General features: G+C 37.1%; 1 long non-coding RNA gene across 1 annotated transcript in view; it reads right to left on the bottom strand.

Annotated features, from left to right (window-relative positions):
* Nucleotides 1–22,914, bottom strand: part of LOC122807095 — a 1,397,276-nt gene that overhangs the window by 757,644 nt on the left and 616,718 nt on the right. Inside the window, exons 2-3 of the long non-coding RNA XR_006365596.1 lie at nucleotides 14,876–14,915; nucleotides 2,957–2,959 (exon numbers count right to left, since the gene is read on the bottom strand). This is a non-coding gene — a long non-coding RNA (uncharacterized LOC122807095). The remainder of the gene's footprint in view (nucleotides 1–2,956; nucleotides 2,960–14,875; nucleotides 14,916–22,914) is intronic.

Below are 22,914 nucleotides of genomic sequence, written 5' to 3'. Positions count from 1 at the left end.
ATTTACATAATCTACACTCAAAATATTAAGCTCTTTCAACAGCCTCCCTTACATAAATTAATGCACCACCTAAATACATGGATGCACTTGAAAGCCTTGCCTACTTCAAGTTTGCTTTATATCAAAACACCAAAAAGAATTTTCAAGTGGATTGTTTTTCTTGGGTCTTTTCCATTCAGTCTATATTTCTTAGCCTCCGCTCCCCACCCTGCCCCCTTATCCCACCCGCACCCACTACCTCCAGATTTATAGAGATAGATAGCCCATCCTACTTTCCTCCCTTCCAATCACAGCTGTCCCTAGCCTAACAACTCCTCCTTGCACACTCTCAGCCATCCCCTAAATTAATCAGCCCTCATAATCCCAATCATTCCCATAAGTTACTACTTCCTCTTTACCATGGGCAAAACCATGTATTACATCATTACCACACTAATTTTACTTCTTCTTATCCCCTACCTTTTAACACGCTATGAACACCAAACCCTATTAGGAATATCCTTCCCCAAGGCCTACACGACTACACACACACACACCTTCCTCCCAACCCTATAGTTCCTACTCCCCACCCTGCAACAACTCTAGGCTTTAATAATATACAGCTAAGACTCCACTCCCCTCGAGCATCCAAAAATAAAACTAACCTCAAAATACTAGTCAAATTACAAAGATTCTTAGATCACTTAAAAAAATGTATTACTCAAAATGGAGACATCCACCCTAACCCAGGCCCTGCCACTCATCTTGACTCTGGCACTTCAACATTACCTCATACTCTTAATACCTCCCTCCTCACCCTTCACCTCAACCTAAGAAGCATTAACAACAAAGTACATAGCTTACATGCTATGATAGCTACCCACTCCCCAGATATCATGTGTCTTTCTGAAACATGGCTTAAACCCGCCATGAAGGATGAAGAAATTCTTCCACCGGGTTATAACATACTAAGGAAAGATAGAATTACCAGAAAGGGCGGGGGAATAGCTGTCATGTTTAAGAACAGATTAAACATCATTAAGAACCCTCTGCATCCCCCTCAGGTCTCTAATATTGAACTGATTGCACTAAAGATTTGCATAAACTCCCAAAAATGTATCAATCTGGTAGTTATCTATATCCCACCAGGGAAGAACATAGATAATCTAGAGCAAACCTTATGTTGGTTGGCCAACAACTACCCTCAGGAAACCATTATACTAGGGGACTTTAACATTGACTGGTCCCACTACACCTCTAAAACAAATCCCCACCCAATTAATCTATATGGCTTCTCCCAAATAATCTCATCTCCAACCAGAATTGGTAACGCACATCAAAAAGAGAGTATGATTGACTGGATACTTATCAATAAAGATCCGAACAACTATACCACCGGCACCCTCCCCAACGACCTTAGTGATCACCTTATCACTTACATTATAAAGCTCAAATTTGCTTTTACCAAGCCACCCATATATAAACTTATCAGAAATAAGAAAAAGTTTAACCCTGAACTATTCCTAGCAGAACTAAAAGTCTGTAATTGGTCGACCCTTTATACCCTACCTTTAGCCGAAAGTGTGTCATACTTCAATGACACATTCCTAAACATTCTTGACTCCCATGCCCCAACCCGCCTAATTAGAACCAGAGACCGTATAGCCTCCTGGCTAACAAGAGAAACCAAAGCAAAAATTAAACTCCGTGATCATGCTTGGAAAACATGGAGAACTACCAAAACTCCCCTAGACCGTATTAAATTTCAACAGCTAAGAAACTCCACAAAATCTGACATTGCTAGAGACAAAAAACACTACTTCTGCCATCTCCAGGATAAACATCAGTCTAACCCAAAAAAGTTCTGGGCTGCATTTAAGAACCTCCTCCATCCTGGTAAATCTACTATCCCAACGCCCGACCAACTCTCTAACAAACATCCAGAGGAAGTTGCCAATACCTTTAACATTTTCTTCACTGAGACTATCTAGTCCCTAGCCAATCATCTACCTACTTCCTCTCCACCCTTAACCCGAGCTCATGACTCACCTCCTATCACCTTTAAACTTCAAACAGTATCTACCTCCTATATTCGTACCCTATTAAAAAAACTGAAACCGTCCACCCTTGCGGCCGATCGCCACCCAGCTGAATACTTACAATTAGCATCGGATGCCATTGCCTATCCCATATCAATATTGATTAACAGATCCTTATCTGAGGCCATCATCCCCTCAATTTGGAAAATTTCTTACATCATCCCACTTCATAAGGGAGGCTCCTCCACGGAAACCTCCAACTATAGGCCTATCGCAATACTGTCTCCTATAGCTAAGATATTGGAATGGTGTATTCACAAACAATTCCTTCACTACCTCACCATCAATAATCTTCTCTCTATTACCCAGCATGGCTTTCGCCCCCATCACAGTACGACCAGTGCTCTCCTCTCCTTTGTTGACTCAATTAATAGCAACCGCAACAAGAAACTTATATCCTCTGCTCTCTTTCTTGACTTATCAAAAGCTTTCGACATGGTCAACCACCAATTATTGCTCCACACCCTGCAAACCCTTCATCTTGACAAATCAGCACTAAACTGGTTTAAGGACTACCTAGCTGACCGGCAACAAGCAGTCCAATGGCTAAATAGTCTATCTCAACTGCTGCCCGACAACATTGGGGTTCCTCAGGGCTCCATACTTGGTCCCCTTCTTTTCTCTGTTTTTCTAAATGATCTGTACTCTGTTATCCCCACAGCCACCTGCATTCAATATGCAGATGACTCTACCCTGATCTGCTCTGACCTCTCTCTTCAGAAACTCCAAGCAGCCACCCAACAATGTTTTGCCACAGTCGAAAAATGGTTCTCTGACCTGAAACTCATCTTAAACCCAACTAAAACCAAGTTACTTCTATTCTTCCCCACGCCTACAACTCCTATAGTGCAGGAACCTCAACCTGTGAATCATAGGACCTTCTTCGTTGAATCCTTTAATGGCACCATCATAGAGCCCGTCTCCCACACTAAACTATTAGGTATCACTATTGACCATAAGCTCAAATTTGACATGCACATTGCCCAAACCATTAAGTCAGTTAACAAAAAATTAGGCTCAATGTATAGAATCAGGAATTGTCTTACTCCTCATGCAAGATTAACCATTGCCCGTACTCATCTCCTCTCAACACTATTATATGCCTCCCCAATATTCTCCTTCCTCAATAAACGTGAGCTTAACAACCTCTCCACTACCTACCATCATATTGCCAGATTCATTACAGGAACACCCTACCGTAGCCACCATTGCGTCAACCTTAAGAAACTTGACTGGCTAGAACTGCCTAATCTCCTCAAATTTAATCAACTCGTTGACGCTTTCAAAATAATTAATCAACCTGACAAAACCCCAGCCCTGTCCAAAATCCTGACCCCTTATTCCAACTTAAGCTGCCTTCGATCCGCAAACAGTAATCAGGTAATGACTATCAAATCAAATAACATGGGAGGTGATGCTCTTTATGCTAACTCTATTGGGAAGCAATGGAACTCACTCTCAAACAGTCTTAGACTCATGACTTCCCTTAACCTATTCAAAAGTAATCTCCGAGAAATGCTTAAGTCCCAATGGTTATGCCCATGCCCAAACCCTGATTAAACCCAACACGTCCCATAGCTCCTCTACTCTCTTCTCCCTTTCAAGAGCTTATATTGTATTTTTTACTTCCTTAATTCCACACATGTCATGTGGCCAATTCTACAAAAGTTATGTTCAAACTACTAGCTTATATTGATTGATGTCTCCTTGTCTCTGTTGTTTCATTAATGTCTTTTATCGTATTGTATTGTTATTATTTTCCTAAATTTGGGAGCTTTTCTCCCCGGGCCTCTACTGAAAAAGGATATGTATCCAGTTGGACTAGCCCGGTCAACAAATGTAAAATAAATAAATAAATAAATAAATAGCCTTATTACAGTACCTCAGTGGCTTTCTATTTTCATTTTTGTACCTAAACATTTCTAGAAAGCCTGAATATTGCATTTGCTCTTTCCTTTTTAGGATTTTTTGCATACAATTTTATTATCTGAGATAGGCAAAACAAGTCAATGAAGATAGAAGAAAGAGAAACACAGAAGGGGGGGATAAAATGCTGTTTGTTCCATTTAAGCACACTTAAAAAGCATAGATTTTGCTTTTATAAATAACTGCCAAAAATGAAAACATGAAGAATGCATTTAGGTTGCATATCAGAGATTGAATGAAAAATACAGTACCTATAAAAAAAAGGTATCAACTATTACAAGAGCATAGCTGTTAACACTTAATAGTCCAGATTCTAATCTAGATTTCAGCGTGGACATTAAAATATAATTTTAATTTATGGCCTATAATAACTCACTAGAACAGGTGAAAACTTGCTAAATAATCATAATTATTTAATATGCATACCTAGTATTCTAAAGCTACTCAACTACACATCCACTGACATCTAACATAAGAAAGGTCCAGCCATGTAAATTCAGACTAATAACACCTTAATTACTTGCACACCACACACTACTGCAGAGCACAGTCCATTTTATTATAGAAATTTTCTGGTCAAGACTGATAATTTCAATAACAACTCAGTATCTTACAATACACATTTAAACATTTGTCACAGTGGGATGGTATTACTACAGCTGCAGTACTTTGGAAAAAGTACTTAAAAACAAGAAGCAGTTATGCACAGACTCTCTTGAGAAAGTCTGCAAAGCAGGAAGTGTAGAAAATATATAAACCCATTCTCCTCTAACTTTATAATTATACCTCTGAACCTACTGAAAACAGGAATAAGAATATAAAATTCTGTTAGCAAAATTTAGCACTCAATTTATCAAGAAAGTTGATGGATAAGCAAACACCAACACATGTCTAAAAGGAATGCTTCAGGGCATCTGCCTAGTTTAAGAAAAACGTAAGTTATTAGATCAGGACTACTTGTATTGTCAATCTGTTAAAAGATATAATTTAGCTAGTAAGTAAACATAATGCATGTGGTTAGCCAAAGTATATGTATCTTTCATTGTACTGAAGAGCTCGATGATTCTTACAAGTAATTATGAGTCTCAAATAAATTAGACTTTTGTAATTATGGATATAAAAACTAAAATGTAACTCTTCTACAGAGAAAGTCTTTACTGTTACATATAAAGCAAATAGCCAGTTTTTAAAATATTACATCTTTGGCACCTTTTTAAAAAATATCAAAAAAGTGAATAATATGTGTTTTCCAATTAATTTATAACCCTGTCACAGTGAGCTGCAGCTTTTATGTACTTTTTACTTTAGGCAGGAATTTTTTTCTATCATCCTTACAAAACAAAAATCTTTGACAGGCAATCCCTGATGCAATATAAAAGAGAACTAAATCAAATAACAGGCAACTACTTTTATAATGGGTGGAATTCTCAAAATATAGTGCAAATTTTCTTAAAAACTGAATTCTCTAAGATGCCTCATATTTACGTTACCCAAAATACTTAAAGATTTTTTTAACTCTCCTTTATAACCAAATGTCAGTATGCAATGTAGATCACTGAAAAATGTAGCATGCTTGTTCATGGAGTTTTACCTAAATTAATGAATTTCATTCCTCAGTCTGTCTGAAGAGCATTTATATTTGTAACATATGAGATGGGAGGAGGTTTTTTTTTTTTTTTGCTAAATGCTACTGTGCTGCATTTTTATTTTTTCATTTAGCTCGATACTTTTTTGGTACACCACAGATGTGTACATTCTAGCACTTGCTGGAGCTGTTTTTTATCAGTGAATGAAAGGAGAGGTGTGACCTGCTTGCAGTCATCAACAAACTTAGTCAACCACACTTCTGGGATATAAGCTTAAATGTCTGCAAAATAAATGCCAAATTGGATACGACCCAACACTAATTCCTGTGGTACTCTATTAGTTACAATTTTACATTTAGAGAGCATATCAGAATGTTTCACAGTTTGAGATCTGTTGGATATCCAATTTACAATCCAGAAGACAGTGAAGGGACTTGCATTACATGTGTGCAATTGTTCAATATTACCAGTATGAGGAATAGTGTCAAAATCCTTGGCAAGGTTGAAAAATGCAGGGTACATGTATAGATCACTGTCTACAGCCTCAGTAACCGTTCAATGGTCATGTACAATACTTCACAAAACTAAATGAACAGGGGTCTAGATGAATTATGTTGCCTATGTGTAAACAAAGTAGTCCTTTCATGAAAGGTGGCATTGCTTTGTCTAAAAGGCTGGTGAGGCTGATGTGCCTAAAATTGCTCAGGTCTGTAGAAGTCCACCCTTGTGCAAGAGAGTCATAGTGGCTGTTTTCCAGTCATCATGCACTGATGGCAGATTGAGGTTGAACAGTCTACGTAGAGGTTAGGGGGGTGCATACTTGGCACTGATGGAAATGTAGCCCAATATGTTGGCCAGTCTCACTGAAGCTTTTTTTGGTCTTTGACAGGATGTTAAGACTTGTTCCAAGGTGAATTCATCACAAACTAAATTTTTTGGGATAACAGGGACAAGAATGGGGGTATATGGGATAAACTTAGTGCTAAATTTGTCTGATAATTCTCTGACTACATCCTTGGGACACACACACACACACACACACACACACACACACACACACACACACACACACACACACACACACACACACACACACACACACGCACGCACACACACACACACACACACACACACACATTATTTCTCTCTCTCTCTCTCTCTCTTTCTGTGCACTGTGAAAGAGGCACTATTGGTTTAACTTGGTTTGTTAGCTGTATATATACCAAGGTCCTGAAATTCATTTACCTCATGTAACTCGTGGTCTTGTACGGTATCATGAATATGCACAATCATTCTGATTCGGTTTCTCTTACTATATTTTACACACAGAGAAGTGCACACACAAAAAAACTGCACAAGCAATGGAGATGCCAGATGCAAAATGTTATGGAAGATAGTTTAAAATTTTGAAACTTGTAAATGCAAGTCTCAGCATGACAAGACAGTATGAAAACAGAAGCTTATACATGCTAAGTCTGAGATCACTGTGGCTTGGAATATTCCATTTTCCCCAAAGTATGTGATTTGTTAATCATATATAGATATATATTTAGCAAGGGGTGGGGTTGCACAGCCCTCCTCACTGAGGTTGACACAGTAACTTTTCCCCAGGAACAAAAAAAAAAATCTTTGTTGGACTCACAATTATGGGATTATGGGTCTCAGAATTACAATAGGGAGCTGTTTAGGAAATGGGCCCAACCTCCTAAAAAGTCACTTCTGCAATTTGTGTAAGACAGTTTCATTGTTGTAAATAGGGTTGCCACCTTTTCAAATGGTCAAAGTGGGACATTTTCAGGACACACATCAGATTTTACAGGCCAACACATACCCACGGTCAGTACAAAGGATATAACTTAACTTTTTTGCCTAAATAAAAGCTTATTCTTCTAGCAGTTTAGTTGTTTATTCTGTTTCTTGTAACATTTAGGTATTTTAGATACAGAAATAACTATTTTATGCAACTATTACATAAAATATGGGACGTAATTATGTCCTACAATCTCAGGACATTTGACATTTTTAATATTTTTTGTCAGGATACAACTGCTCAAAGAGGGACTGTCCCTCGCAAAGTGGGACAGGTGGTAACCCTGGTTGTAAAGGCATAAAGCCCTAACTATGGCCCACATGACCAGAGTTCAATTAGTGACTTAGATATCTGTTGACCTGGTGTGGTTAAAATGCTATGCCTGTCATGATGGGTAGGGGGCAGACTGGAGTCATGCAATGCTACAGTCCCTTAAAGGAAGGGTGGAACTGCAAAGGGTATTTCAGGGATGGGAGTTTGGTTGCCAAGCTATTCCACTAGTAGCTCTCATTGTGGGTACATGGAGGAGCATTTTGATCTCAGCTCTAATGCAGGTCACCTGTCCCCCCGCACACGTACAATGAGTTGGGGCCTATGCTACATGCCCGCTTTGCTGAAATGCCTAAGTGGGCAAAAACAGGTCTCATGGCTAACTGGGTGATGGCTTCTCTGGACAGCTCACACCTTCCCAGCTATACTGGGGATCTCTAGTAGATGAGAATGAATGGGCAGAGTGCAACCAGAGGAGGTCTGATAAGAGGGGATGCACTGGGACAAAAGGCACTTAGAAAATAGAAATCTGTGATTTAAGTGTACATGGTTGCATGATAAAACACTGAAATAACAGTAACAGATGAGAAGCTGAATTTTTTCAGTCTGATCCATATACACCCTTTACTGTAGAACATCCTTCTGACATAGTACCATCTTGAACAGAGAATGCAAAAACAGCACTTCTAAAAGCTTAAACTGAAAAATCCAAACTGTCTTTCAATAACAGAAATCACAACACAAAAGGAGTATTTTATCTTCATCCTAGTTCATGCCACACCTTTCAAATATATTCAATAACATATATGTGATTTTGTTTATACCCTTTAAGAAATCTGAAATCATCTGAAATGTTCCAAACATCACCTGTTGAGATTATTTGCGGGGAAACCTATTGTATATTTTTATAATGCTACGTAGTTTAACCTATCAGATGTTTGGTACAGACATGGTGTATATCAGACATCAGATCAAAATGAGTTAGTTTTGTGAAAAAATCACATAAAGGATATCAAAGTAATATCTCCTCTTTTCAACCAAACACCCTAATAATGGGTGATTTCAACTACCCCACCATAACTGAGAAAACTACTCGTACCAACTCCTTCACTCAATGCTTTCTGGAATTCATAAATTCCAATCCCCTGGATCAACTTATCCATACCCCCACCAGGGGCAACAATATCGTAGACCTAGTCATTACCAACATGAGTGACTGGTGTTCCACACCTGAAGTCAGCTCCTCGTTGGTCAGATCTGACCATAAGCTAATTACCCTAGATATCCACATCCCGCCCCCACCCCCCATTAAGAAAACCACGGTAAAAAAATTCTCTAAAGCCAACTTCATGCTTCTTAAGACAGAAGTGGCGAACTTCATGACACCCCATGCAGATGGACAATATAGTCACGACTGCTGAATCCTACACAAATGCACTCTATAAGCACTTACACGAGTGCATGGATCATGCTATCCCAAACAGAACCAAAACACTATCCTCCAAAAAAAGGAAGCCAATCTGGCGGTCCCATGCCATAAACAAACTCTACAACAGAAGGAAGAAACTGTTGCAAAAGAGAGTAAAATCCCATGAGTGGAGGAGCCCCCTGGTCAGCCTCAGTAAGAAGCTGAGATCCCTTATAAGATCCTCCAAAGCTAGCTACAAAGAAAAGTCACCACTTATTCTAGGGACAACCACAAAGCATTCTATAGCTATGCCAAGAATCTCAATGGCAACACCCAGATCTGCTGAGTTACAGCACAACGGCATGAAAATTACACAACCAACTGATATTGCCAATATCCTGGCAGATAGGTTCAGTGCTAACTTTACCCCCCTCTCACCCCCTAAAGTGCCCATATCTATACAGGAAGAATGCAGAGTCCCTGTAATCACAACTACACAGGTAAAAGATGCACTCGGTAAAGCCCAAAACATAGCATCCATGGGACTGGACAACATCCCAGATTGCATTTTACATTAAATTCAGAATTAACTGGCTCTCCACCTAAGCACCATGTTCAATTATAGCCTCACGTCAGACTTTGTGCCCACTGAATGGCACACAGCAACAGTTATCCCACTCCACAAAGGGGGAGCCACCACTGATCCTAGGAACTATTGCCCTATTAGCCTAATGGGCCTGGTCTGTAAGGCCATGGAACATATCATCATGGAACTCATAAACAAAGACATTGGTAACCTTCAAACTCTGGACCCTTCCCAGTTCGGGTTTGTGAAAGGCAGATCATGCCTCCTGAACCTGATCAACTTCTTTGAGGCAGTCACCAAAGCCGTAGATGAGGGTAAGATGGTTCATACAGCCTATCTTGACATCGCCAAGGCTTTCGACACCATTCCCCCATTCTGGAATTATAGATAAACTCACTAAACTAGGTATAAATCCCTACATCATAAGATGGGTTGCTAACTGGTAACCTGACAGAACCCACACTGTAAAAGTTGCAGACTCCAAATCTAACTTCAAACCAGTGACAAGTGGAGTACCACAGGGTTCAGTCCTAGGACCTCTCCTGTTTGGTATCTACTTCTCTGAAGTACAGGTTAACACAGAAGGCCTTTGGCTAGCTAGCAAAGTTCGCAGATGACTGCAAACTAGGAGCCATAGTTGAGTCCCCAAATAATGTGGACATCCTATAGAAGGCCTCACTGAGACAGATGCCTGGTGTCAGAGCCATGGCCTCAAGCTCAATGCCAAAAAGTGCATTGTCATCCCCTTTGATAAAAACTCTGTACCCATGAACTACCAAATAGGCAGAAGTCTACTTAATGCTGAATGTGTGATAAGAGACCTTGGGACCTAGGTAGACAATAGTCTCTCCTTTGATAATCACATCACCACAGTAGTCAGAAAATCCTTCTATGTGGCACACCTCATCACAAAAGGGTGCTCATCTGGGAAAAAAGAGGTAATTGTTTCCCTCTACTCGACACTCATTAGACCCATTATAGAGTACAACCCCCTTTTTGGAATGTACTTCACAAGACATCTGCAGCAGCTGGAACGGCCACAGAAGTACCTCACAAAGAGGATTACTGGCCTCAAACAGATGCCCTACACTGACCATCTCAAAAAAACTCCAGCTTTACTCCATAGCATATCACCTACTCCAAAGTGATCTCTGCCTAACATATAAAGCTATGTCAAACCCAGAGCTGTTGGACATGCTACACCTAAAGAAATCCCAATCCCTCCAAGCTACATGCTCTAGGGACCTAAAGCATGTCACCACAATAAACAGGACATGCTGGAGGGATAGATTCCTGTCCCAGAGACTTTCCATACTCTGGAACAAGCTACCCATCTAAGTCAAGTAAAGTTCCTTATTAGCACTCTTCAAGAAAAATCTTGATGAGTGGATGGGAAATAGGAAATACACCCCGGGGATCACTTCTGTGGCTCTGCTCAACAGGGGCACAGCAAAATAACTTTCTTGGGTGGCGTAAGCCAGGGAACCTTGTTGGCTAGGCTTACTTAGGCCCTTGGGCCAATAGCCTAGTGCCTACCTATGAAACTATAGATTTATCATTTTGATTTTAACCACGGCTGGCCTAACACACAGGTGAACTACGTAACAACTTAGGGTACCATGCCACAGTGCTTGTAGGGGCATCATCCCCTTTTTTTTTTTAGAGTAATGTTTGTGTACTCCATAAAAATAAATAAATAAGTAAAGCATCCCCAAGGGATGAAGAAAAATGTACCTGAGGCACAGCGAGTGATCTGTGGGGGAGGGGCTTGGTTGGTGCTTCAGCTGACTTGACATCACATCAAGTTACATTAGCTGTCTTAAGATATGTAATTTGGGAGTCCACTGGAGTACAAACCTCACAACATTCAACTGCAGGTGCGAACAAGTTTGTGTTTTCTTTTTTCTCTTTTATATTTGATCATCAAGGAATGGAGTGGCGGCAGGGACATTCTACCAGCCATGGTACTGGTGAGAGAAATGTTATTATTTTACAATAATGTAGATCAGTAGCTCACAATATAGTATACTCACCTTTGTTGATGGATGATAAGAAGGCTGTGGGTTCTATTTTCACCACAGGTGTCAGGGGTAATAGGTGTGGATTTTTAGTGACTGCTTGACACTCTTGGGAACAAGGGTTAAACTTAGCTAGGCTTGTGAGAGCCCTAGGGCCATTAGCCTAGTAACCTCCTATGATCCCATGTTGGCAGACTGATTAATCAGATATGTTGGGCAATATTTATTTCAGCTGAGATGAGAGAAGAATGGTGCAGTAAGAGAGTGCCATTATTGGTTTTACAATCATGCTGGCAATTACCAACAAAATATTTTTGGCAATATTAATATGGCTTTGTGATTTGTTTGAAGCAACTTAGACAGGAATACTTTAAAGTGTAGCAAATTTTGTGGACTGTAGAGGCATAGAGGCATGCCTCTCAACCTCTTAGCAAGAAAACTAGACATAGTTAAAAATAATGGGGGAGGGGACAAAGGCCCAAAATAGGGACATATTTTAAATACTGCTCTTATCAACTTAGAAAGCTGATAGAATAACATGGTTTGTGTTAGTATATGTTTTCTGAAGGGTATGAAACCCAAAACTTAAATGTATGTCATTTAGTGATTTCAGTCCTCAATGATTTTCAGGAAAACCACAAATTTTATAAAGAACAGGTTCAAAATGTGATTAAAAAATATGAGGTATTCAGTGAAAATATGGACAGTTGAAAGGTATGCATTGAGGTGAAATAATATTACATAGCCATCAGACTTGGTGGCTATAACTGCTGGGTGGGGGTGAGAGTTGGCAGGATGGAAGTAACCCTCTTGTCACTTGACTCATTTTAAACAGTCTAGCTTAGCAGGACTAGTGTGCATTTGTGAGAGGTAAAATGGACTACTTAACAGGACACCTGGTATACAAAGACAGATTAAGTGTAATTGCTGACCTGTGTGGCAACTCTTTGTTTGGAACAAAAGTGAAATACATTGCACGGTCAAACTCTTTAACTGCTTTGTGGGGATTGTCTGTATGAATGTATCTGACCCTGTTGTCACTTGCTCAGTTTAACCGTTATCTCTCAAAAAAAGGGGGATAAATCCATCATACAATACCCAGACCTTCAGAGCTTTTGAGGGCTGATAGTCTCTCACACCAAGGCTGCAAAAGTGGATTTTGACATGGATTTAGTAATCATTTCTGCTGTGAACCTCACCTACTCTAAAGCCAGTCCTGTTCATAGACTTGTTTCGGAGTGGGCCGGGGACAATGGCATTATTTCTTTAGCATTCCTCCCAAACCCCAATGGTCATATCTTATGTTGGAATGGGAACAGTGTGGTCATTATTTCTTTAACTTTCCTCACCAACTTCAGAGGAGTGCACAGAGAGTCAATATAGCTTGTGTAGGAGAACTGTACTCTCTCTAGAAGTAGCAAGTTGGAAATATTATTGTAATCATTTTACCTCCATTTTCCTCACAATCAAACATCTGCTGCATATAGAGGTGGCTATCTTTTGGAGAACAGTAAACAAGTATGCTATTTATATATGTCTGATAGCAAATATCTTATGCTCCATTTGTTTTTGTTTTTTTCAGTTTTGTCCCAGTCTAATATCAAAAGGGTACACAGAAGATGGCAGCCTTTTGGGGGTGGGGTGAGGAGGTATAAATATGACAGCAGCAGCTTGAAGTATGATTGTGGGCATTCATGTCTTAGTTTTATACAATTTAACACCATAGGAGGATACACAGAAAGGGATTTTAAGGTGGGTGGAGGGGGGCAGGTAATATTCAAACAGATAATATATGTATTCTGACAAGCATTTGTCTTCTTATTTTATGATGAAGTGGTGTTTAGTCAGCTTTGAGCATTAGAACTTGAATGCAACTTCTTCCTTGAAATAAAAAGTAGGATGATTTTTGTTTAGGTCATCAATGTATCAAAACTCTAAAATGTATCTCAGAACATCTATAACCCCTATGGCTTCTGTATGTTTAGCCCCCAGCTTAATTTAGTTATTACTGGGTATCAGTGGTCAGTAATGATTTGTAGAAAGAATGCTGGAAAAAGCAAAGTTGAAGAGTAAAATTGAAGTTCTTTCTGTAATTATGATTTTTGTTCAGCAATCACTGGATGAAATTAAAAGAAAAACACTAAAATGCACATAAAAGCATCTAGAAACTTCATGGATTTTAGGGACCGAGTAACCCTCAGACCCTCAGCTAATACAGTTATTTTCACTGCAGTTATTACAGTGTAGTCGTGGTTAGTTTGGATGTGCTAAAAGTATAAAAGTAAAACAAAGAGTTTAGACTAATTTTTTTCTTTGATCACGTTTTTTTATTCAGGCAATCATTGGATGAAAAGGTTTATTTAAGAAAACTCCAAAATGCATATTACAGCATTTAGCCCCCCCACCCCCACCCCGGTGGCTTCCCAAGCCCCAGCTTAATGCAGTTTTTTTCTTCACAGTTATCAGAGTGCAGTCCTGCTTAGATCATGTTGAATGAATAAATAATTGCAGAGAAAAAAAAGAGTAAGGCAAACTATGAGAAAGGTATGGAAAATAAATATTCTGGATAGTGTGAGCAGGCTAGGATGGGTTGGCAGGGAGCACCCTGGAGCCTTTTCATCTAGGGCACCAATTTACCTAAGGTCAGACCTTTACTTCATCAGTAAATACTAATACTGGCATTTCTTATAATCATATTGTCATTTGCAAATTAATGAACAGAGTAGGACTCAAAATGCCAAATCATGTAACAGATGCATAATGTCTTTGCGGGAGCTAGACACCCTTAAAGTTCCCTCTGTGTGGGACTTCATTTCCTTATATATACTAACTCTAGAGTCACATAACTTTAAGGATACAGAAACACTGTGCAATGGTGAACAACTGCAGTCTCACAACTTTGAAGTGTGGTAAAAGTAATAATCATAAGGGAATAGAATTAGCATCAGGAAAAGGGAATGTAGAAAAACACCCAGTCATATGGCTGTCAAACATTCTTATGGAAGCTATTTTGGCCAGACTTCCCCAAATTAACATATTACTTTAAGTCCTTTCTGTAAAAATTATCAAGGGCTTAATGGAATCTACCTAGGCAGCACAATTAATCTAATAATTATTTCTGGAAATGAAGGTATAAAACATCTATGCTATACAATTAAACACCAGAAGTATAGTTGAAACATAAAATACTCACATGCTTTGAGATGTTTGAACTTCTGGAGTCCACATTGTATCTGAGGAGAAAAACAAAATCAAATTAGTTATTTATCTTCAACAATAAATGTATAATGAATAATTTATACAATATGCTCCATTAAGGTATCATATCTGAAAACATTTCTAAAACAGTGAAGCATTAATCTGAACATTTGCTGATTTGGTAGTTTACTGATATGAAACCTTTCCTCATAAATTGAAAAGATCAGATTTATAGTCTTTAATTAGTTTTCCTTCTTATTGTCATCTTTCTACATCACTGAATTCTAGGAAACCATTAATCAATCAATTTTCTTGCTTCTAGTTTTTACATTTAAAATCTGAAGATCATTAAGTATCATAATGCCAACAACACTACAAATATACTCTCTGATACAATATACTAGAAGTAAAGGCTTTTTAGATACTATTGACAGAAATTCTCTATATAATATTGAAATGAAACCTACTGACCTGTTATGGTACCATTTCAGGTAGATGTGAGAGACTTTTTCACGAGTTATAACCTAAACATCCACTGCTCATAAAGAATGCTACTTATATTAATTGTGGAAACAGTGCCAAATATAAAAATGGATCTACCCAACTATCAAACAATATATTACTAACTAAATAAATGAAAAAAACACACAAATAGGACATTTTTGATATCGGCACATACATTTTCAGTGATAATCTAGCATTATGTCATAAAAGCAAAGTGATTAAAAATAAATACTAACTAATGTGCACAACTAATAAAATAAAAATATTTAAATGAATAATTAACACTAAAGATAATTACACCATGCATCTAAAATCCAATATATGCAAGCACGTCCTTTTCATATTAATAATATTTAATCTAAAACATGGCTGCAAAGGGGAATTACTAACTAGCAAGGCACAGTTCTCCCTCTTTCTTTCTCTCTCTCTCTCTCTCTATATATATATATATATATATATATATTTTTTTTGTATATATGTGTGTTTGTGTGTGTATGTGTATTGTTACTCAGAGCACTCACTAGGTAAGTATTTGACTGCTCACAGAAAGGAAGTCTTAACACTTTCCTAGAAAAATTCTGTTAAGGTCATATCACTGCTGTATGCCTTACAGTTTCAGTGTATTTGTCTCATATTCATTGCCATAAAAAATGAATCATTCTATTTTTCAACTCTTTCAAGCACACTTTTTTGAAAGGCAAGGCTCAGGGACAATATGTATAAACACTGTGTGATATGGACTAGGGCCAGTATGCATCAAATGAGCATACCAAAGCCCTTTGTGATTCACAAGACAGGTACACAATGGAATAAGACCCTAAAGAATATGTCTTACTCACTGGGTAGCCACAGTACGCCATGTATGGAGTAGCTGCACTGATAATAATAGTATGCAATAGTATGCAATTAATGTAAGATGGAGACTGCTGTGTACTGGCTACAAGATCAGTTATCCCAACAGACACAGGAAGATGGCAGTCTACTCCTCTACTGATGTGTGAACGCTGCTCAAACTCCCCAAATAAAAATCACTTTTCAAGGTAACAAGGTACTACTCATTCCTCTGCTCCTTGGGGTTTAGAATATTCTTCTAACATAGCAACACTTAATCCTCACCCTCCTGCAGTGATGTGTCTCTGTTCTAGCCAATGGCAGCACATGCTCAACTGGATGCAAACAATAGTATAGTATGCTGATATATCCTCCCTGGCAATCATGAAAATAAAGAATTAAACTTTTATAAATCGCTCCCTGTCCTGACTAAGGATCACAGAGCAGCCTTGGTGAAAATAAGGCTGATAGTGTAATGTTTTGCCAGCTGAATTGAGTTCCATTTTCTTCTCAAAAACTGACGCTGTTTACCTCAACAGTAAAATCTGACTTTAAATTTAAGAAAAATGCACACATCTCTCAAATCTTAACTTTGGACATTTAATTAATGTATGAATCACCTTGTGGTGTTTCTTTCTACAACTACAAAAATGCTGTTTTAGATTAGCAGTCCCATCAGTAAGTAAGATAAGTACAGGTATGAGTTATACGTAATACTTTAGACAACTGCAGATTTATTCTTCATTCAGTAATCCATAATGTTTCAGAGGTCTTCAAAAAAAACATATTCTGATGAGTACAGACAATCTGCCTGGACTCCTTGGTTGATGCTGTGATTGGTTGTTTGGGTGAACATTATCTGGGTTTTGCAATAACAGTGTTTATGACCAAACATGCTAATGGCAATTGCTGTATCCTGGTACAAGCTAATTAATTAGATAGAGGAGAATGGGAAACCAGAAGGTCTTTGTCTTAAATTATTTTCATTAATCTTTTGTGTTCTTTGGTATAGGAAAAACAGAACTACTGTAACTTATATTTTATTGCTGAGTTTGAACTTTATGTTTAGTTAAGCTCACCACTTTCCTCATAAACCTGAAAGCAAGACAATGGTTAAAGGGAAAATGTATTGTTATCTGATGGAGTTTTTTTGATGAAAACATACTGGTTGTATGTCAGCATTAAGTCTTACATTGTGGTTGCTGGTGCTGTGTCTTTGTGAATAAATATTGTGGTTTGCAGTGGAAATGGCTATCCAAGTGCTTTTGGGGATTTATTGGTTACTGTTTGGCACTTTTCCTCCTTTGTACTGGTAAAGGGAAAATTTATCCAAAATCTCAAAAAAATACATTTTATGTACCCCAAAAATAAAAAAAAAAAAAAAAAAGGAAAAAATACATTTTTATATCATCTTTGTATTTTGTACAGACACCAAGGTTAGCTGCCTGTCTATTGCCATAGCTGAGTGGGGCAGGCAGGAGATGCATAGGTCAAAGAAGGAGCTGTATTATATGCAAAACGGATCCAAATTTTACTATACCTGTAGATTAAGTTCCTGATCCTGAAAGAGCTGGGGGAATTGGCAGTGGTGGTGATTTAAAACTCAAGAGGAAACTTGAATAGATGGCATGCACTGTAACCGTGTCTAAGAGGCTGCTGTATATATATATATATATATATATATATATATATATATATATATATATATATATATATCATTGCATAGGTTCCAGCGCACGGCTTATCAACACTTTGATTTCACCATGGCTATACTATATACTTGAAGAGGACGTATCAAATATTCTAAGTAACAATATTCAACTAATGAAATAAGACAAGAAATGAATCTGCCCAAATCATATTTAGTTATATTGAGACAGATTAAGGAACTTTCCATAAGTTACTTTAAGGATTTCAAACTTAAAGATGAGGATTTAACAAAATGTTCAAACTTGTGGCAAACTCTTCAACAAGATGTTAAATTTATAGCAGCTACAAATAAATTAATAAAAGATTTCAAATTTCAGAATAAAGTTCTTTTGTCAAACTATTGGAAAGAAAAAACGCCATTGATAGAAGAAAACCAAATACTAAAAGCAATTAACTTAACAACAAAATCAATTTTTCTTCAAAAGTTGATGTATACTCAGCTTATGATATTTAATAATGCTTATTATACACACCTTAGCTTGCATAAATTCAATTCTAAAAAATCTCCAAACTGTCCATACTGCAAAGATCAATCCGCAGACCTTCTCCATATGTTCTGGAGCTGCAAATGTATTTATAAACTTTGGAACTCTTTAAGAATACAACTTCAAAAGATGGGTTATCAAAGTTTGACACTTTCATGGGAATTTATGATTTTACATATCCCTCCAAAACATTTCTCTAGATCCCAAATGACTATACTTATTAATATATTTTTGTTAATGAAACTATATATAGTTACAAATTGGTTAAATCCATCTCAAACTTCATGGGATAACTTTAAGATTCTAGCAATGAGACATATATTAGCCCACAAATTACTCCTTAATGATCATAATAAAAATATCAATAATCCAAAAAGTTGGGAACAAATTTTTAATATTATTTTGGCGTAATACATTGAACCCAAACTTACCCTGAGACATATATACATTATAAGGGAAATTTATTAATAAGTAAAATTTTTAGATAGTTGATCTATTTTTAATTCTCTTCATATGTTCTTCTATAATTTGTTGTTACAGTTGGAAGCATTCATGTAAATATTGTATATATGTTGTGTTATTATTAGAAACATTAGTTGGAACCTATCGATATTTCTGTTTTGTTTAAGTTTGTATGGAAAATGGTAAAACAATAAAGATTTATTATTGAAAAAAATATATCCTAAGTAACAGGTTTAACTGCTTCTGTGACGTGCATCTAAACAATTCAGGCAGCAGATACAGAAAATCAGCATGGAAATCCCGCTTTGTCAGCTCAAAACAAAACAAAATACAAAAACAAAACTGCATTAATATCAGTATTTATTCATTTTTATAGTTAGTTACTTGTTAACCAGGTAGGTTAGTTGACCCTTTTCAACCATGACCCAGACTCAGAAGTAAACACAGACTCTAAAAGCAATATTGAGAGATACACGAGGTAAACGGAGAGAAAAAAATCTACACATTACTCTTATTTTCACAAAGAATACATGGGGAGATGATATGCACCTTTGAAGATATCCTTATTATATTATGACTGCCACTACAGACAGTTACAGGTTGTACTACATCTCAGGTATGCTTTAATTGATATTCCAAGCTTTGACCCAAACTCTTTTTATTCAAACAAATAATGCATTTTACTTCTTGGATGACTGATGAATTTGAGTTCATCTAGTGGCACACTATGTTTGCCAAGTAAGTCATAGAGTCAAATATTGGGATGCTTTAGGAATTATTTGTGAACACTAACTTGCAGAACCTCACATGCTTCATATACTAAAACTCTTTAATAAGTCATCACAGTCATTTGTGGAGTAACAGGTCAAGTCTCAGTAAGCTTCCACAATTACTGTTGACAGTTTTAAAAATTAATTCAGAATCTTGATGTTGGTATGTGTGTGTGTGCAACTCAGGATCTCATCTGATAACTCTGTGTTCAAAATATTATCTAAGTGCCTTTCCTGTCAGCTTTATAAAACACCTGATCAATTCATTGAGTTATCACTCCAAGAATGTACTTAAGACCTCTGCTGATTATATCACATAGGTACAGACAAGTAAATTCATAAACGGACCTGTACAAACTTTGGCACATACTCCTTTTTTAACTTAAAGATCAATCCATGGCATGTTTAGTTTGATGAAACGTTTGCAAGTACCAATGGAAAGACTTATCAAGTCTGTATTTATCATGATGAAACTAACTGCGAGATTTGGCTTTATTATGTCAAACCTTGAAAAACGTGTTTATTCAGATACAATTTTGTAGGTTACTTACCCATCCTACCATTTGGACAGCTAAAATATTACAGGAAGATCATCAATCTTGTCTTAACATCAAAAAACAGTAGACAATAATACCATTAATAAAGTTTTAACATTGCTTACTGACAAACTATTTGTAGCAGAATATGTAAGTGTATTTGTTGAATTAATAATATCACTCTTTTTAACAAAATCAAAATCTTCAAAAATAAACTGGGTACTATTATATAACAACACAAAATGTCAATTATAATTAACTTATTAATAATTAATGATAATGATTTCAGGCCAGCACACAGTACCTTGCTTAAAACATTTCCCAAATGTGGATATACTGTAATTAGAGTTTTTAAACTGTTTTAGTTTTCACTGCTGTTAACATATTATTCATGAAAGGATCTGAAATTCAATATGCTGACTTATTCCATACCTTCCCTATATGTACTTGGAAATTCTCCACGAATATAAGAATACCTTGTATATATATTGTTGTCTTCAGCGTGATATGGTTTACATTGTTTATATACATATTCAACTTAATTTTCTAGTTTTGGCTACTAAATAAACTAATGAGCAAGGGTTTTCATTTTCACAATTTGTGGATGCTTAATATACAGTTTTCTAATACTGCTAGCCTCATTTTCTGGGATTCAATTAAATATTTATATAATTATCTTGATTCCCTGGAGAACACAATCTCTCACAATATAATATTTGAACATTCTCTTATGAAATAACACCATGCTTTCATTCTTCTGATCAGGCCAACCATCTTAATTGTCACTGTATGGAAATGTTCAGTTATTTTAAGCTAAACTAATTCAGTTTTTACAGAAATCTGCTGAAAATGTCAGTCGTCAGAAAACTGATACGCAGCATTTCTTTTCTTGACAGTCATGGTTTCTGACAATGGATTCTTGGGAATGTCTCTCCATTCCCATTGACTTTGAATGGTCTATACTAAATCTGATGATGCTGTCACATTGGGCAAACTTGTATCCTGTCCAGACAAGGCTATCAATGGTTTATAAAACATCACAAATTTACATTTTCAACTTTACAAATATGGATAGGTTTTCTGAACCACATAAAAGTTTCCCTCATAATCTGCAAATATCTAATTTTTTGAAGAAAACAGAGTTAAAATTCTTAAGTATTCAAACATTTCTCACCAGTAGACATAGTGTGCTGAGTCATAAAACTAGTGTAGATACAATACATGCTATGGTAAAGGGTAGTCTTTAATCATGATGTGCCAAGACTTTATCAAACGTTAATGACTCCTTGCAGTGTTTAAAAGCTTTTAGTAAATGGTGTTTCCACTGCCAAGTGACCTGTTCTCTCAAGAGTCTGTGCACTGGTACCAAGACCATACTTTGGGTAGTTATATACCTTACTTATTAGGTAACTAAGCAAAGAAATGTTTGTAATTTTTTCAAACAATGAGGGGTTGAAGAGGTATACATCTTAAATCTCTTCAACCTTATTAACAGAAGAATGGATACCAATTTTATCTATGCCACAACCATTCAAATTATCACTCCTAAATTCACATTTAGACTTCTTAACTCTTAATCCACACTCTTGCACTCTGAAATATTTCTGTAAGCTCTTCAAATGTTTGTTTTCTGTTTTCCTGCTACCAGCAATGCATTTAAACAGATCATTGTGTTCAAATCCTTTTTTGTTTTATTTCTAAGGATAGAAGGTACACAACTAACAAGAGACAGAAATCTGCTATACAACAATAAACCTAAATGAGCGTGTATCGTATATACTACATAAATTCATCATCTAATAGTATTTATTGATAGGCAGATGCTAAGACAGTTTTCAAGAACACAGACTAATCAATCAGTGTTGTCATCAGCTCTCCTGCCTTTGGCATAGAATAAGTTTAACAGGTTTCATCTCGTTTCACTGTTAACTTATAATGATGAAACAAGTGAACAAGATGAGCCCATATTTACTAGACATGTTTTTTCTTCTACTGTTCATTCTTACTAAATTCCGTCAACACAGTATACTCCAAACCCAACATACTCCTCCTCATATCCCTTACTCTACCTCTCTTACTTCTTACACATTCGACTTCAATCAAATCCCCAAAAACCATAATAATAGAAAAAATAACCATATCTAACACAGTCTTTGAAAAGCAAACAGCTTCTCTAGCATATCAATCAGCCTCTTTGAGTCACATATCCTATATTTTACTAAATATAAAATCCAATAAGTCTGTCTTCAACCTAAACGACTGTTCCTCTCTAAACTAAAACTAATAATAGGGCCTACTTGCCTCAGCCACTATTTACCCAGTACTCTGACTTATCCCAGTGTGGGGACATCCACCCCAACCCAGGACTCACTTCTTCTCCCACCTCTTCTCATAGGTTGGTAGTAGGCTATCAGCCCTAGGGCCTATACAAGCCTAGCCATTACAATTCCCTGGATATTTCTTCCCACGATATTTACTTCCCTGGACCCCTGTCTAGCAGGATGACTGACGTGATCCCCAGGGTGAATTTCCTATCTCCCATCCAATCATCAAGGTTCCTTTTGAAGAGGGACAAGGAGGCGCTCTGCTTGACATGTATGGGCAGTCTATTCCAGAGTATGGGGAGTCTCTGGGTCATGAACCTATACCTCCAGCATGTTTTATTCATTGTGATGACAAGGTTTAGATCCTTAAATCTATTTCTAGCTGCCTTACATCTATGTAGCATTTGTAATA

This window comes from Protopterus annectens, chromosome 7.part0, assembly GCF_019279795.1.
Source record: "Protopterus annectens isolate FY-2018-M chromosome 7.part0, PAN1.0, whole genome shotgun sequence".
Taxonomy (NCBI): domain Eukaryota; kingdom Metazoa; phylum Chordata; order Ceratodontiformes; family Protopteridae; genus Protopterus; species Protopterus annectens.
This window is presented reverse-complemented; position numbering and strand designations above follow the sequence as displayed.